Source organism: Penaeus monodon, chromosome 27, assembly GCF_015228065.2.
Source record: "Penaeus monodon isolate SGIC_2016 chromosome 27, NSTDA_Pmon_1, whole genome shotgun sequence".
Lineage (NCBI taxonomy): Eukaryota > Metazoa > Arthropoda > Malacostraca > Decapoda > Penaeidae > Penaeus > Penaeus monodon.
The window spans coordinates 25,328,528-25,329,000 of record NC_051412.1 but is presented as its reverse complement, the minus strand read 5'-3'; the positions used below and the strand labels follow the sequence as shown (position 1 = coordinate 25,329,000).

The 473-nt window shown below is 47.6% G+C and overlaps 1 protein-coding gene across 1 annotated transcript in view; it reads right to left on the bottom strand.

The window, feature by feature from the left end:
• Window positions 1–473, bottom strand: part of LOC119590464 — a gene marked incomplete in the record, with an annotated part of 14,502 nt that overhangs the window by 5,788 nt on the left and 8,241 nt on the right.

Genomic DNA, 473 nt, shown 5'->3' with positions numbered 1-473 from the left:
GTCTCCAAGCTCCTCCCGGCTCTCTCCCTCTCGTCACTCGAGTGCACTAAGTCCTTGCTGACGGCCATTAGTTGCGAGAGAATCCTGCGTTACGCTGTTCTTAACGGGCCTCCAAATGGCTGACACTCGCTGCTATAATTGACACTACACTTGCTGCTACACCTGGTGCTACAGCCGCTGTTAATTTCGATTTATACTCACTGCTAACTGGTTCATTCACTGCTACGCTTGGTGCTACACTTAATGCTAATGCTGGCTGCTATACTTGATGCTACACTCACTACTGCACTCGGCTCTGCGTCCTCTGTTACACTCGACGCCCTAGATGAGCTCCAGGTGAGTTTGCGAGACATCCATTGTAATTTCTTGGATGGATAATGTGAAAAGGTATTTGAGAGTTCTTTTCGAGTTAAAGTTGCAATCTAAAGGCAAAGGGCTGTAACTGCCGTCTGTAGTTGAATGGGAAAAGTTGA